Source organism: Aythya fuligula, chromosome 4, assembly GCF_009819795.1.
Source record: "Aythya fuligula isolate bAytFul2 chromosome 4, bAytFul2.pri, whole genome shotgun sequence".
NCBI lineage: Eukaryota > Metazoa > Chordata > Aves > Anseriformes > Anatidae > Aythya > Aythya fuligula.
Window position 1 is genome coordinate 45,316,195 of NC_045562.1, and position 16,210 is coordinate 45,332,404.

At 42.4% G+C, this 16,210-nt stretch overlaps 1 protein-coding gene across 8 annotated transcripts in view; it reads left to right on the top strand.

The window, feature by feature from the left end:
• PTPN13 (protein tyrosine phosphatase non-receptor type 13) overlaps nucleotides 1-16,210 on the top strand; it is a 136,260-nt gene that overhangs the window by 27,556 nt on the left and 92,494 nt on the right. The window lies entirely within an intron of this gene.

Here is a 16,210-nt window from a genome sequence, read left to right on the forward strand (position 1 = left end):
TGACTTCATAGCGAGCCGCTGGGAGCTGCTCCCCCGTACCCCTCCCGCGTGGTGGGGAAACGTTTGGGAACCGGTTTGGTTCTGGAGGTGGGATGTGAAGCGAGTGTGGGACGGGGAAACTGTGAAGGTGGTTGTGGGAATCCGTGTCTGGGCGCCTCAGTGAGGCGCGGGATGAGGAGGAGGGAGGCTGGAAGCCCTCGTGGAAGGAGCTAGCAGGGGCTGGAGCCCGCACGGGTGCATGAAGCCTCTTCAGAGGGAAAGGAGCACGTTTGGTGGGCCTGGGTCCGAGCCCACAGCTTTCCTTGGGGTCTGATCATCAGGTGGGAAGGCCGGCACTGAACGTGTAAGTCCTTAATGTGTCTTGATTCCAGCTCGTTCCTTTGGGCGCAGGCTGGTGGAGTGAGGGTTGTGGAGAAGGCTCGCTGCCTGTGGTCAGCCTGAGCATTGGGCCTCTTCTGGCACTGCCAGTCCGTCTCTGGATGTCTTGAGACACGTTTTAAAGAGGTTTCGGCAAGAGTTGGGATCAGCCAGTACAGAGACACAAGTAGGAAAACAACGTGAGCATTTGGGGTTCTTGTGCAAGAAGTACCGATGAGGAAAGAGTAAATCTGGTCTTAGAATCTTTTGTTTGGTAGCGCGGTTACAAAAGATTTTGCTACCACTCCTAGCACTATCAAACATGCCTATCTGTTCAGCTTTCACACTGGGCATTTGTATGGCAGCTGGAGTGCCTCTTTTCCTACCAGCAAGCGTGTCTCTCCATAAACAGCCTTTATATGTGAGCATTATTTTAAAGGAAGAAAAGAACGACAACGAGAGAGAAATTATACACTGAAGTTAGACTGTAGGGTTTCGTTACTCATTATTTAACCCAGCAGTCTTCTCTGATGACTAGGAAAGTACATGAATTCCCCCTGTAATGAGATGTTTCTCTCACTGTTGCCTGATAAAAAACAAACCTTGTGTATGTAAGGGGTTTTGTACTGATACTTTTCTGTTTTTACTGTTGCTCTGAATACATAGGGTGCATTATAAACTCCATGGGGAAAGTATTTGTACATTAATATCTTTGTATTTCTTTAAATGTGCCTTTGCGTGGCCTAGTTGAGCCTGACGTGTGTAAGGCACCGAAGGGTCTGTGTTTATATTTCAGCCGCTTTAGGGTGATCTGTAGATTTTTTAGTGGAAGGTATGCTTTTGAATATACAAATCACGTTGGAGGATTGGGGTTAAAAAGTTACCAGATGGAAGAGGAGACAGGCTGTATCACAGAGTGCTGTTAGAACAGCTTAATTAAAAAAGTCTAATAGTGCTGACACGGTTGTTGAGAAGAGCTGGAGGCTGAGAGCCACAAGCTTGAGGACACTCAAGTGGATGGAGGAGTGTGTGGCACTGGGAAGCATCCAGGGGACGAGGATGGGCTGAGTGTGAAAGGAGGATTGAGTGCACAGCATGTGTTTTCAGCAGGGAGGCAGGCTGTGTGGAGAAGGTGGGATTTAGTAGTTTGTTTCACAGCTTCACAGACCCCTGGAAGTACAAATGTGCCACGATATGGATGAATTCTTAATAAACACTGCAACAGGACATCTACAGCCGTGATAACTTGTGCATAGCGTTGCTATTTTGCATGCCCCCCTGTGCAGAAGCCTAGGTGAGGGAGGAGATTCCTTCCCCTGGGGGAGTTGTCAGGGCACCGGTGTTGCGTTTGCCCATTCAGTGGGAGGGAAGGTGGTGTGTTTGCCTGCCTTGTTTTGCTGTTTTTCCTTTAGAGGGGGATTTCTCAGCCATGTGCTTCTTGGAAATACAGGTTAAGTATCGCACCAAAGGACTGCAAGTTGAAACACACAGCATTTTATCAGTTGACTCACTTAAAAGCACAGCAAAGCAAGTATTTTAACTTGAACAAGTAGAACAGGAGACAGATCTGAAATACATTGGCACATAGCTGTTTTCCTTCCAACCCAGTGTGGGTCTGAGAAATAATAATTAGCAGTTGTGTAGCACAATAAATCTTCAAAGTGCCTTCAAATCTTAATCAGCAAACCCTAATAACATGCTGTTCCTGCAAGAAAGGTAAGTAATTAGGCAGATAGAATGGGACTGGGCAGATTCTTCAGCGGAATCTATTGTTGGAGCTCCAGTCGCTTGGACAAAGCTCTTCTTTATCACCCAAGCCTTTGAATACTGCTGTGCATTAAATGTCCTCAAATATTTACATGTTAAAATAGCCAACTGCATGGCCTGGGGATCTGGTTGAGATAAGAGATAGTCACCCTCTTGCTTGAGATCTCTGCAGTTGCGGAGACCTTGGTCCGAAGAGTCTCCCCAGTGCTTGTTCCAGAGCACCTGTCAAGATTTGGTCACTCGAACAAGAGTGGCGTCAGAACTTTAAGGGAAAAGGATTTTATTTTGAAGAGCTTTCCTGTTTACCCATGCACCAAGCCTAGGACTTCGCAGTGTTGATGATAGTGGTAAAATTGGAAGTGATTTCCCCAGCACTTTAAATAAGTGAGCCTGTAAGCATTGGTCTGGCTGCCACATTTTAGAAGTGTGAGAAAGTGTTGGTTAGCTGCCTGATGCTGTCAGTCACCTTTCCCTGCTTACACAAACACTGGCTGGAATTTCGCTGTTTTAAAATGAGCTGGTCAGTGAAACAGAGACTCAAGTCCTGCAGTGGTGTGTCATGGTGCAGGAAATATCTGTGAGTAGTTGCCCTAAGCTGTCACTTTCCGTGGGACAAGCTCAGATGGAAAGCAATGAATACCAGAGTAAGTTAATGTAGTATGTCGCCAGTTAAGTATTAATGAAATCTGTGCATCTGTAAAGAAGGGTGGAACTTCTGAAAGCAGTGTTTCCCAGCCCCACCTCCTCCTGAAGTGTAGAGGAGGAAGCTGGTGTTTACAGATGGGAAGGGCAGAAGACGACTCTTTGGTGCCGTTTTTATTTTGTCCAAGCTTCTCTTTTGTGCCAGTTAAATACCTGGTGAGCGAGTAGGCATATTCTTTGTGCATCATTATCTATTAAAATGCCTTCATAAAAGGCAATTGAGTAGTCTGCCTTGGGACAATGATATGCTGGGTGAATTTGAAATCCAATTGCCAGGATAGAGATCTGCTCCACTTAGCTTATGAAACTCCTTAGGAAAAGAAACAGAGGTGAGAAGACTTTGTTCTTAGGGTTTCATTTGTTGTTCTTCATCTTTTATGTGTAAATTTATAATGTCACACCAGCAAGCCACAGAAATGTCTGCGAGAAGTATGTCAAGCACCGCAGAAGACGTAATATCGAAATTGCTGATTTTTGGTTGCTGGTATTTGGAGGGATTACTAGAGTTTTTGCAGGACATTTAGTGTCATTAAGGATTTGTAGGTAATATTGTAATGGCAGATTTCAAATTAGGTGTCACATCAGCTAATTGTACCTGTTTCAAACAGTTTATTGTCAGCATAGATGAGATGGGGCACTTGGAAAAGAGAGGGAGGTTTTACCTTCCATTTCACAGCTGGAAGCAAAGCACAGAGAGAAAGGAACTGATGTAAAAATGACAGGGAAGTGCTGAAATTGTGATTTAATCACAAACTTCTTAGTGCCCTTGTCCAGTGCTTGGGCTAGCCTCTCAGAAAACACCTGTCACATTTTCTGTAGACTCTCAGGTAAAAAGACTTTAGGCTTGTGTGCGCTTCTGCTTTGTTCGGGGAAGGACGTGTTTGGGGATGGGGAGTATTCTCTTAGCTCTGAATGAATTGTGTTTTTTTCTTGCGAAATTGTCTTAGTCAAGAACATTAGTCTGTACCCATGGGAGAAATGTGGGAGTGAACTTCCTATAGAGCTTGCTGAAGTTCTTGAAAATGAACGTGAAAATGGTCTTCATGTTGTATCAACATCTGCCTGTGTGTGGTGCAGGTGCTTGGTTTCAGGCACGCATATGAGGAAGTTTCTTAAAAGTGGCATCTCTGAAGTCTGTTTCATTCAGGAAAAAAAAAAAAAAAAAAGTATCTTGAGCTGAAATACTACCTGGGTGACTATTCTTTCTTGATTGTGCTGTTGCAGATGCATACATGCGCTGTAATCTTGAAATTGATGCTGAGTTTAAGAGGGAAAATTCTGAACCTATTTAACTCTTTGCTCTTTCCCAAGTGAGAGGACTTCAATACAAGTTCTCTACTACCTTTCCAGGATATACCGTTTAGTTTTGTTGCTCTTTTTTTGGAGGGAAAGCTGTTGGATCATGCAGTTTTTTTAAAGGTAGAATATTCTCTTCATTACAGTTGATGCAAAACACTGGATAACTCAGTGGAAACACCAAGTTCTCTCCAGTTTACTATCCTGTATCTCAAAAGCTGTGTGTGTGTGTACATATATGTAGTTGTAGGTAGGTACAGGTGATGTTCTGTCCAAGTCCAATGACAGCAGTCTTCCCAGCACATTCCAGGATATCCTTGTACGTCAGAATCTTAACGCCACGGCTGTTTGCTGTGCAAAACAAAAGGTACGAGTTCATTGTAATGCTGTAGTTAGGCCAGGGTACTGCAGAAACCGTTTGATATGCTGTTGACTTTGTTGCTATTTCAGAATCAGCACTAAAAGGCATGAAAAGTTGATTATGTAAATAATATTTATAGCCAAGTGGCATGCTTCAAGATGTAAGCATCTGTGAGTTCATGTCCATTCTGTAGTCTTTCTTGATTCTTCTTTGTGTGATGTGCTCAGGTAGAGGGCAGGCCCTCAAAGCTTTTACAGGAGGAAAAAAAAGGAACGGAATATAAAGGCTTTCTAAGTTATTACTAAGTACAGGCACAATGTGACTTATCTCATTATCACAAGGGTTATAGATGCTCTTGTTTTCAGCTCCTTGTTTGTGCAGGGGAATTGGTTCCTAGTGATTAATTTTATGTTCCAGATGATGTTTATTTCCCTCTTTATTATTAGCTTTTTCAGCATCTCAATGGTGTGTGTAGGCTGGCTACTGGATCTTTAGTTTTTCATGTAAAGGGTAACCTGTGCCGCCGGCGGTCCCAGAGTTTTTGTGGGGTCACCAAGGAAAGGTAAAGGGACCGGACTCATAAAGCCATGTCTGCTATCCCAAAAGCCTGTAGGATGTTGCTGTTGAAATGTTCGCTACAACATTTCTGACTTAGCAACTGCCTTGGTGCTAAGCGTGTCGAAACCTTCTTGATGGGGCTTTTGAGTTTTTCTGCTTACCGCTTCTGTAGTTGAATTTTAAAACATTAAATGGATTAGAGGGGACTAAATTGAAGATTGAAGCTTACTTAAGCTGTTACAAATGTCTGTGTTCATGCTTCCCAACAAAGTCTCGCCTGGTTTAAATGATGAAAGATTTCAGCTTGCATGTTGCCTGAAGTTATGAAGGCATGAAAAAATGAAGTATTTAGATCTTTTTTTTCCCATGTCATGTCTGGGTAGTTGAACACTGTAGCAGTCTTATTCCTGGAGATTGCTCATCACGATAGCAGTGCAGTAAGGGATCTTGCTGTTTCTCGATCTCCTCTGTTGTTGCAATTTATGGAGTGCAACAATTGATAATTACTGCCTACCCATTTAATGTTTCAATGAAGAATTACAGAATGGAGAAGGAATGGATGTATCGCTTTTAGTGTCTTTCCCATATAACCAGTAAGTGGAAGATCCCATCCTAGTGCTTAGGATTACGGTCAGTGAAATAATAGCTCCCTTTTCACAGGTCTGAGCCAAGCTGTATTTGCCACCAGTGAGTTAACGGGGAGTCTGAGTGCCAGGCAAGCAAGCGTTTGATGCAGTGGTGCGAGCACTACTTCCATTCTTCATTTGGCATGTCAGTGAGTATCAGCACGCGTGTCCCTTGGAGTGAGTCTCTGCAGTACACACCACTGGCTGGACAACTGTGCTGTTTGGGTTATGTGGAGTTGTCCCTCCAGCAGCCTCATTGCAGAGCATTTGTCACTTCCTTACCTGGTGTGTTTCACCAGGTAGTAAATGATGTTTTCTCCTGCGGGGGTCTCTTTATGGTAATTCTTTCAAACATCTTAGTATATTTCAAATATTGTTTTATGTTTGAGGTATATTTTCTTGCTTGTCATTCTGAAGCACATTTTCTTTTGTTTTATGCAAGGCTCAAAAACAGATTTATTTTCATTAATTTGGCTTCAGAACAAGTCAGCATATTGATAAGCGTTAGAAATCTGTAGATAGAGTAGCAGCAAAAGATGATAACACATCTAACTAATTAGAGGATATCTCATGACCTAGAAGGCCTAGCATGTGAAAATAGCACTAGAAAAACAGTATTTTTGGGCAGTGCACACAGCTTTAAAAATAAATAAATAAATAAATAAATGCTTCTGTCCTTCTTCTTCTGGGATGCTGGGGCATCTTTATTTCTCTCTGGTCTAGGTTATGCGCCTTACCAAAATGTCCCTGTCGTCTCGTATAAGCGGTGGAGGCCTCTGCCAGGTGAGGTTTCTCCTTGATAAAGGTTGGGGTGAGGTTTCACACCTTCAAACTTGCAAGTATTTGCGGGTCTGCCACTTGCTGAGAGCTGTTATACTTTATTCCTTTTCAGCCAGGAGGTTGCTCAAACTCCCAGAACAGAGACATTTGCCTGGGAAGTCTGCTGTAGTGATACACTTACTAGGATCTGCAACTGTAACTGTTAGAGGAAACAGCAAAACCTTACAGTTCTGTTTCCTCTGTGACATTTCTTCTCCTCTTTAGCTGGCAAATGCAAGTGCTTAAGAACAAGAACCTTAAATTTTGAACCGTTCAACTTTTCAGCGTGCCCTGTCATCGCAATCCCTTCAATGACCTTAATAATGAATTTAAAGATTGTCTGATGACAAAGATTGCTCGCTGGCAGTGATCAAAGTGTATTTCATCAGCTGTAGAGCCTCATTTATTGAGTGGCTTTGCAGTGAGGCTGTCATGTGTGGAGCAGCCAAATCAGCCTGAAGCTTAGAAACGAATTAGTGGCGTAGCTTTGTAAAGTTGTTCCATGTCTAGTTAAAACGTGTGTGCTGTTGGTGATTGTTGCAAGACGATCATCTTGTATGTAAAAGAAAAACGTAAGCCTGATTTTTTGGTTGTTCTGTCACAGAATGCTAAAGAAACCCCTCAAATGGTTTCCATTATCATTTTGTTATTTTACTTGCTTGTGTCCTCTTGAGCAGAATGGAAAATATTTTCTATGCTGGAGGATCGTTTGATTTGTCAGGTAGTGCACACAGCCAGGAGAAAACATTTTCTCTTATTTTCAGTGGCTGCAGATGTTTGTGGCTGAGTGGCCACTAAAAGCCAGGTGACCACAGGGCATTCCAGGTACTTCAAAACCCTTGGCATGTTTTTCTCTAGTGAAATTTGATTTTCTCTAGTGGAATTTGAGAACGTGAGTTAGTGTCTTCACAGCAAACAAGAAAATGCTCTGTGCAGGACTGAATTACAGCTGTGTTACAGGACCAGAGAGCCCTGTGTCCTAATAGTGTAAATGTGTTCAGAAAGGGATTAGACAAATCGACAGGACATAGGCCATTAGTGGCTCTGTGACTTGGCTGTGCCACTCAAACCTCGATGCATCCAAAGAGTACAAACACTGGGAGCTGTCAAGCTGCAGTTAGTTCCTGCATGGTTGTTCATGGTTTTTGTCTGGGAATCCTTACGGACACCTGAAGGAGCAGTGAAATGACAGGTGGTTGAGTAATCAAGGGAGTTAGCTGTCACGCACACAGCTTTGTAGAGTGAAAGCAATTGGTCAGGAAGAGAGGAGGAAAAAAGACAGGAACACCCCGGTGCTATCACTGAGCATCTCTTGCATTATTAGGTGGTGTTAAAGAGGAAGGTGAAACTGGAAGCTCTCACTGCTTGACATAATAATGAAACAGTTTTGGCAAATCTATTCAAGTATGAATCGTTCAGTCACCGCAAAGTGTTAAGGAACACGGTACTGATGCGTATGCTGGTGGATACACGCACGTATTGAAGTGTACCTATGGCTTTTAAGATGGTTTCCCTTACATAGTAAGTGTTAAAAGGTCATTTTTTATGGTAATTGAGTTCTAGGTAGATATGAGTTAGAAAATACTGGATGCTAAGGTGTTTTTTATTGTTTGGTTTTTTTTTTAACCAACTTCAGATAAATTAACAATCACCATCTGAAGAAAGTAAACTTGCAGGTATGCTTTTAAATGTTGTATTCCTAATACCAAAAAAAAAATAAAAAAAAAAGATAGAGCTACGAAATGTAGCGTAACAGAGTTGGGCCTTTTATACCTCATTAGATGCTTACGTTGAGGGAGAGGTATTAAACATTCACGCAAAAAGTAGCTCTTGAAGAATAAAATGCAGTGGAATGTTAAAACAAGCACTATGTGCAGACAGGTGTCACTTTGCACAGTAGCAGTGCAAATCCTGAAGTTCTAAATCTCACCTGCGCAGCTAGGCTTAGTTGGGTTGGGTACGTGGGCATTTCTGCCCTACACAGTTGTTCTGTGCAGACCTGAAAGCAGAAAAAGAGAAATTTGAGTAGTAATTGGAAGAACAGGAGTATTAAGCAAGCAAGCAAATAAAACAACGTGTGGGGTTGTAAATTGGTTGATTTCTTCTACGGATGAGAAACATGTTCATGAAGAACTGACGGGCAGTCTGTAATGATAAAAGGCATTCTTTCTGTTCTTGCTTGCCTCAACATCAGATGTTATTTTCTGTTGGCACTAGTACATGTGCAGTTTGCTGTGTGTGCTCTTTTGCCTTGCGTGCTGAAATAAGCATATAACAGTCAAAAAGAGGATTTCTTAACTCAAACCTCCTAGTTATGTGATGCTGTCAGGCAGTGACAGGTTCTTTGTCTTTCAGCACTGAGTATTAAACAGCCAAACAGAACAAACAAATTGAATTTAATTTGCTATGTGGAATTTTCCCTGGTGCTTGCATACTACGGAATATACTTTGCAGTATTACAGAAAATATTTTTTCTGCTTGACGTTAACTCGATTCTTTGATATATGCATTAATTCTCGCTGATTCTGTCCCACCCATTGCTTTTGCTTTGAGAATATTAAAGAATTGAAGATCACAGAATTTGACTTGTCACCGTAATGTGAACTGTAACTTGGGAAGTCTGCTGATAATGCAAAATGGGCTGTTTCTGCTTCCCTTTTCAGTGGTTTTGAAGAAGTGGAAGAGAAACCATTGCCTGTCTAGACTTCAATAATTTCTATATACATTTACTTTTTATGCAGACAGCATTCATTTAGAGGCTTATGATGTTTTTTCAATGATATACTATGAAGAGAGTTTATTTTAAAAACAAGGTTCGGGGAGAGGCTGTTGTGCCAACAAGTAAAATGCATTTAATAGGAGTGATTGCATTTAGTTCTGGAGCCCCGGGATATATTATCTATAAACTGTCCCCAGTGAATTTTTCTTCTGGTGCAGAAGTGAGATTTTCCTGTGTGACAAAAGCTGTAGTTAGTGAGCAGCAGCCTCTTTAAGGCAGAGCAGCTGTAAATTGCGTGTGAATTTCAGGTGGGAAAAGTTTGGGTTTCCTTCTTCCTTTTTCTTGGCCCCAGCTGCCAGCTGGAGCTGCTGGGGTTTTCATTGCCTGTGTATATACACTGGGATGTAGCACGCAGAGTGAACTCTTACAGCCAGTTTTACAGAAGTGTGATTATTATGGAAGACCACTGAAAAATGGAAGGGGTTGCTGATCAGCATGATAAGAGGTGAAGTCAAAGTTAGTGCCAGCTGTCTTCAGTTAACATTTCTGCCAAAACTCAAAATTTTCATCGCTGCCTTCTAAAATGCAGGCTGTGAATTGTTGCAAGCAATCATTTCACCCAGCAGGACTAGGGTAATATTCTGCCTACAGGTAAGTGGATGAAAAATGGGCAGTAATGTAAACCAAATCATGAAAATGCTACCAAAGGACTTGAGGAAGAAATAATTTCTTATGTAATTGATTAGTAATGATAGTAACGATCCACAGAGTATCTTAGGTTGGCTAGCAAGACCTGGCAACTCTAGCAATTCATTTTTTTATTTATTTATGATTTCCAATACCCTTAACTGCTCCCTTGCCTCTAAGTTGGGTATCTTCCTCGGCTAAAACAGTTTGTGTACGTACTCATGCAAACACACTTTCTCACTGTCCTGCTTCTCTTTACCAGCTGATGAGATCTTGACTGTGTCTTGTGTTCCTCTGCACAGTGAGGAACCTACAGATTATTCCTCCTTATAGACTGAGAAAGTATTACGTTCTTCAACTTTTGTAAGATTTCCCTTCTCAAAATTTGGCCTTTCCCTTCCTGTTGGCTTTGGTTTTCTCCGTGCCTCCTTTTGTTAATATCAGTGTGGGGGGTTCTGTAAGTGGTGAACTTTTGATGCTTCTCGCTGGTTATCTTGTTCTACTTTTTCTCAGTTCAGTATATGCAGTCTGAGGTTAACCTATACAAGTGGAGCAGTTTTTGTTTATTTGTTACAAAAATCTTGAGAGGGTGTGAAGAAGTGGAAATAGGTTCTTATTCAAGTATCTGTGATTGCAGATAAGTGATGGCTTCCCGTGTATAAAATGAGGCTATTGCTGTTTTTCATTAGCACGTTTAGTCTGATAATTAATTAAGAGCGGTAACAGGCATGGCACAGCAGAGATTTTGCCAACTCCTGTAATGTGCTCATCGATGGAGTGGTGCTATTTAGGGCTTGGGCTTCTCTTTGGTTTTTAGGTCTCTGGAGGGAATTTGCTGGATATTAGGAGAACTTAAACTGCGTCTTTTGGCTAGGCATAAATTCCATAACGCTTTATGCTTGGAGCTAAATGGAAGACTTTATAAGGCAGGCCTGACAGTATGGCATAAAAAGTAGGTGTTGGAGAAAAAGGGCTTGGAAGAAGAAGGCAGTGTAACTACTTTCTAGACCAAGAACTTGGTGCAGGTGATGGTTGTGTTTCTTCTCTGGAGTTTAAAAAGATGATCAAAAAATATCAATTAATGGCAGGAATGGATGCCTTCCAGTGTTACAACTTGCAAAAGACAGAAAATGAAGAAAGAAAACGAACCTAATTAATGAGTTTAAGCACGCACAACTGATGTGTTTAATGTGGGGAAAAAATGCTATTTTTTTTCCATTCAATTTTTTAATTTCTCTTTTGTATCCATTGAACTCTGGACTTTTAGTGAGTATCACAATTCTGATAATGGTGGCTTTACAGTTTATTCCACTTGCCTTCCAGAGTTAATGACAGAAGCAGTATTTAGCTTGGATGTGTGAAGGAGCTAATTGGAGCTGAAGACATCGTTTATTTCCTTAGCGCGTTTGAGTTTTATATGCTCTAATGAGGGGATTTTTCAGGCTTTTCTACTGCTGTGGACTGACTGTTCCTTCTGGTGATTTCTCAGGTGTAGCATGGTATTTGGGATGGCTGGAAGCTTAATATTGAACTCAGTGTTTACCGGGCGCCAGAAGGAGAGGGAGCTCCAGTTCAGGTGGCCTTGGGGGCACCCATTCCCACTTCGTTGGTATATGCCAGCATATGTCGGAGTGCCACGGGCTCTCCAGTCTGCACAGTTGTTCTTATCCAATACCACCATAGCCATCAGTTAACTAACTTCATTCTTATCATTCTTCTTTTCCCAACTTCAGAATATTCAAAACTTCTGGAAGTGCTTTTCCAGTTTGATAACTCATCATTAAAATTCAGTATTTTATGAACAAAGTTTGTAGGCATTGCAGGAAGGAAAAAATAGGATTGTTATGGAACTTGTATCCATTCATGGAAGTGATGAAAGCTGGGAAGAAGTTTGTTGTATACAGGCCATTTTGTGTTAGATTTGAGCTCTTACATTTTGGAAGAATGATTTTATTTTATTGCCTCAATGTGGTGTTTTTGCTTATTTTAGTTCCTCTGGTTAGTGTTTTCTTGGCTCTCTGTGAGTGAAAGGGTTGGGCTTGCGCTGCTGAACATGGAATTACCACAAAGCTTTAGAAGACAGCAGAATTTGTTGCATTCTTTAACTGGCCTAACTCTCTGTGGTCTAGCTGCATCAATAAGGAAATGCCAGTAATGTTATATTATCCTTCTCTTCTCATTTCAGTTCATCCCTCACAGGGCTGTGGGTTCAGAGGTTCCTACAGCCTCCTGCTCGCTTCCATTCCAGCACGGCGAGCGCACTTTGCACGTGGGCATTGTGAACATAGATCCCCAGTCTGACTTGCTCTCTGCTTCTGCTCAGAGGAATATTGTTAAATGAGAAGGAAGATGATGCTGGCACTTGTATTCCTCTCACGGTTTGTAGGCCTGCAGAGGAAAAGTTTCTGCTAGCTTGTCCTTGTTATGCAGCCAAGGGTGTAATATGGCTCTTTGTCCTGTAACTCTCCTAGTATGAATGAATTTATCATCCAGACAAAGCAGCACTTCCTGAACTCTGCTTTTTGGTGACAGGGCTTGGCGTTGTGTAATGGGAGGAGGTGCTGCTATCTTGTTTTTCCTGTTCCTTGGCAGTGCCACCTTCTGTGGCTTGTTCTGTCCTGTAATCTCACCAAGTACCAAAGCACCGAGGAGCGCAGCAGGTGGCTGGATGGGGTGCAGAACGAAATCAGATGTGTGGTGCTGCGGACTGGTGGTGGCTTTGGGCAGCCTGCCTTGCGTGGAAGATCTAGTGAAGACTCCTGTAAATCACCCCTGCAGCTATTGCACTTTCCATCAGCTGATACCGAAGCTCGTGTTCTTTGTGGCGAGCATCCCTTTTGTGCTCTGAAACCCACTGAATATTTTGGCGCTGTAACCATCTGCTTGGTAAGGGTTTGAAGCTGGGCAGCGGTAACGGTTGGAGGAGTCTCTTATGAAAGAAGCAATGTCGTGTCCCGTCTGAAAGAAAAGCACTAATAATCACATCACCGTTGAGGGCAGTTAAGACCTGAAGAATGTCATGGCTGTAGGACTAAATAAATTAAGCACAGCACCTTAATTTGAGATGAATCAGAAACTGGGCGTGTGTTGGAAATTTGTTCAAGGGGCAGTATAGTCAATTTAATAGCTGTTAAGTCGTGAACAGCATATTGAATCATATAATTGGATATTTTTCCGAAATGCAATAGGCAGAGTGACAGGCTGAGGGACTCTCATTTCCTGATCATGTTCCTGTTAGCTTGTGTAATTCTGGTACAAAGCCCTATGTGGTGTGTCAATTCATGTTTTAGAGCAAGATCGTGATTTCCTAACCATAGGCGTTCCAAGTCTTCAAGTGGCTTTGTCTACTAATTAATCTGGAGCTAAAACCTCCTAATTGCAGGATTTAAACTAGACAGTATAAGCTGCTCGGGAAGCTTTTGGCTTCCATGGAGGTACCTTTAAAAAGCAGGCATCCATGACCAAAAAACCAACCAGCACAAGCAGATGTTTCTGAGTTTGGGGAACTCCTGTAATGAAGTGGTAAGGAGTAATAGCCTTCCTATAAAGATCAGCTGCCTTATCTTGCCTAACGTCTCTGTTTGACAGCATGAAAGAACATGCTGCATGTGGACTGCCCTCTTCCAGATATTTTTGACACACTGCACAATTTGTGTGCTGGATAGGGAGTAGGTGTGCAGAGCATACGTACCCCCATAGTCCTAACTTTTCTTGTGTGCATGGGAATGGAAGAAAATGCAGAAAGAAGGTATCTGCAGTCTACAAGAATAAGTGATAACCCTCGTTGTCGTGGTCTGTATGCTTACACATGCAGCTGGGAGGCAGAAGGAATCTCCACGTTTGTGCTGCATGCATCTGAATCAGAGCATGAGGATCTTCTGTATTATCCTGTCCTTTCCTTGTTGGTTTCACCAAATAATGTTTAAGATAGGTAATGTGCAGACCTCTTTGGCAGCTCACCCAAATTCTATATTACATTGGCAGACGGTCACTCAAGGGGTGGAAAAATGCCATGTAGCCCTGTACAAGGACAATGTCGATGACTTTCAGCAGACTGTTTCTCATTGTGGCTTCATTTCATGAAGGGAAAACATCTTTTACATCACGCTAACAGGTGCTAAGTGCTTTCAAGAAGTAGTCGTTACAGAACTTTATTTTATGGAAAAGCTGGTCACTGATGGAGAGCAGTTTTCTGTATAGGACATGTCTAGAGAGAGCTGACAAACCCCATTGAAGTGCTTCTGTAGGAATGTCCCTACCCTGTGAAACGTGTCAGTGTTGTACCTGCAGTACCACGCATGTGGAGCCAGGCTGGTTTCTGGGCAGATGGAAGTCTGTTCCTGCCGTTGCAGCCCATCTGCCGGTACCAAATCTGTTTGGACAAATGCTTACAGAAACTTACTTTAAAGCTTCCTTGGCCAAAACCCTTAATAGGCTTTAGAGGCCCTGTCATTTGGCTTTCAGGTAGTCCACGTTTACTGCTAGAAATAAATGAGTGTTCCTGCTGCTCTGCAACTCCGTTTGTCCTTGAGGGCTTTTCTCCTCTCCTGGAAGGGAAACTTACCAATGGATTTTCTGGTGTATATGGAGAACATATGTGTAGGCAAATGCACATATACAATTTGTATAGGTGTGTGGTAATGTAATGCACTCACACCCACATGTGTATGTGCACATCCATGCTCTCTCATGGGTATGTATCCTTAAAAACACACGCTTCCTGAAGGCTGATGTAAAGAAAGCCAGGTATGTAATCGCACTTTCCAGTGCTTCCTATTTCCTTAGAATCAGTCTGCCTTCGTTTGAGGAAACTGTGATGAAGCAGCAGCTTATCAGCTGTCATCCTTCTAATTGCTCTGTGCAGGACCATCACTCCATGGACCCATGAAAAGCAGCCAGCAGCTTGTCTGCATCCCTGCTGCTCCCTTGGAGTGCGCACGTTTCTCGGTGAGGTCTCAGTAAGAGGATGGGCTATCATCAGATACATCTGCTTTGAAGAGGGAGTTTGCTTGAAGTTGCTTTTCACTTGGAAGTGGCTGAAATCATGTTAAACAGTCGGTGATTTTCCCTCTGCAGCCCTCTGCCACTTCAATTTCTTGAGCAGAAATCTTTGCATAGATTTTAATGTGTGTCGGGGGAGCATAGATCATATCTCTTAAATTGTATTTTGGGCATATCAAAAGCATATAGCTGATGTCTTGTGATACCATATCTTCATTCTTACTCCTACCTAAGGATGCTGCATACCAAGTTCAGTTTTTCTGAGAGCAAAAGGTCTCTTCCTGCTGTAGAAGAGCGAAGAAAATGCTGCGCTCTTTGAGGAAGACTTGATATTTGCTACTGATCTTGAATTGGTTCAATTTAAGTAGAAAAAGGACCTCCCACCCTGTGCATTGGTCCTAAAAAATGCTGTTGTTCTTGTGTATACAGCTCTTGACAGCTGAAACGTAGGCTTCTGTTCTGTCTTGTCTGTTTTTCAGGGTAGAAATTGAGCCTTTCACAATGAGAATTAGTCATCTCTTGTGTGAGTAATAGCTTTATTCCCAGACAGGTGAGTTCACAGATAAGGTATCTGTGGTGTCATCTAGCTGCAGACCTCGTAATGCTCTATTCCTTGTGCCGTGTGGCACTGCAGTTTCTTTTCCAGAAATGAAGCATGAAATTGTAACTGTCTGGAAAGGTAGCAGTGTTGTGTTTCTTTTTTTCCTGCTGCAAGTCCTGGGATTCTCTGGTGGTTGCCTGTGTTTGGGCAGTATAAGCAGCCACTTAGAGAAGCTGCCATTTCTGGGAAGTTGGGAGTGTTACTCCCTTGAGCATCAAAGACAGAAGAAAAGGTGCAAGGTAGGCCCTACAGATAGTTAGGACAGATAATCTGCTGGCTGCCAGAGATTTATCCTGGCTGAACACACAAGCTGTGTTCCCTGCTAGCAGATCACTAGTTGGAGTATGCAAGTGTGCTGACTGCAAACTAAAAACACAGCAGAGTTGTTCCTCAAATCAGCATATTTCTCACATGAGTACCATACCATAGATTCTTCTTACTAGGGAGAAACTGACCGGTCACATGCATGACACTAACAGGGCTTTTTGCTCATATACCCCCCTTCCTCCATGGGGCTAAAAATATGAAAAACAGAGCGAACCCTGCAGCTCAACCATCATGACAGCAGCAAAGGAAAGCGATTTGTTGAAGGATTGGACTTGAATATATAGGATTCAAGTCTGGTTTTGAAATAACACGTCTGGGGGGGAGTCTTCATACTTGTTAAGATGATTTTGAATTTAACAGCAATTTCCAAATACTGCTACAATCTTAAT